At 44.7% G+C, this 1016-nt stretch overlaps 1 pseudogene; it reads left to right on the forward strand.

Moving 5' to 3' along the window:
• The first annotated feature begins 505 nt into the window (after positions 1 to 505).
• Positions 506 to 603, forward strand: LOC128579231 (uncharacterized; annotated as a pseudogene).
• The last annotated feature ends 413 nt before the right edge of the window (positions 604 to 1016 follow it).

Genomic DNA, 1016 nt, shown 5'->3' on the forward strand with positions numbered 1-1016 from the left:
TGATGCACTGATTTTCCTAAAACACATAGAAAAAAAGCAGTAAATATATGATATCTTTCATTCACTGAAATAAGATGAATCAATGAAGGGAAATACAGATTTAGACAATCATCTACAGTCTATATGGATAGCAAATAAGCATTAAAAAATTGAGTACTTTATTTAACAATTATTAAGCACCAGTACAGTTCCAGATTCCATGTGGGATAAAAAGATAAATTAAGAAATGTATTCTTTGGGCAGTGCCTGTGGCTCAGTGAGTATGACTCCGGCCTGATATAACAAGGGTGGTGGGTTCGCACCCATTCCTGGGCAAACTGCAACAAAAAAATAGCAGGGTTCATTGTGCCAGGCACCTGTAGTCCCAGATACTCTGGAGGCTGAGGCAAGAGAATTACCTAAGCCAAAGAACTGGAGGTTACTATGAGCTGCGATACCATGGCACTCTACCAAGGGCGACAAAGTGAGACTCTGTCTCCAAAAAATTTTTAAAATGTATTCTCTGATCCTTCTATAGTTCATGAGCGTGATGATTTGTTTTTTATGTGCATGCCTGAGATGTGCCTCCCACAGAGCTTGCGTGGTGATGGTTGACTACTGATGGTTGATGGTTCTTCCTTTGTACTCCTGTTCTTGTTGCTCTGGTGATGTTTCTACTTTCTGCTCCAAGATTGGAAACTCACAGCTAGCATTGCCTTCCATAAAGAGTCCTCAAAGAACGGGGTAGTAAGCTCCTCCTCTTCCAATTGTCTCTAAATATGTTAATCTGGAGTTGGCACTCTTTTTCTCAATTTGTCATTTACTCTTGGATTAGCTGAGATGCGCCTGGGACCACCCAGAAAGGCGACTCTGTGGTTCCCTCGCCCAGAGTTTCTCAAGCTGAATGAGCAGCCACCACCATCAGGCAATCTTCGCTGGCCAGGAGCCTCCCAGCCTTGGGCTCCCTCCTCCATCCCCGCCCCTGCACTGAGGTGGGTGCCCGCAAAAGACCAGTCTGGCGAGGAGCAGTCGGGCAG

The sequence above is a fragment of the Nycticebus coucang genome, chromosome Y, assembly GCF_027406575.1.
Source record: "Nycticebus coucang isolate mNycCou1 chromosome Y, mNycCou1.pri, whole genome shotgun sequence".
Lineage (NCBI taxonomy): Eukaryota > Metazoa > Chordata > Mammalia > Primates > Lorisidae > Nycticebus > Nycticebus coucang.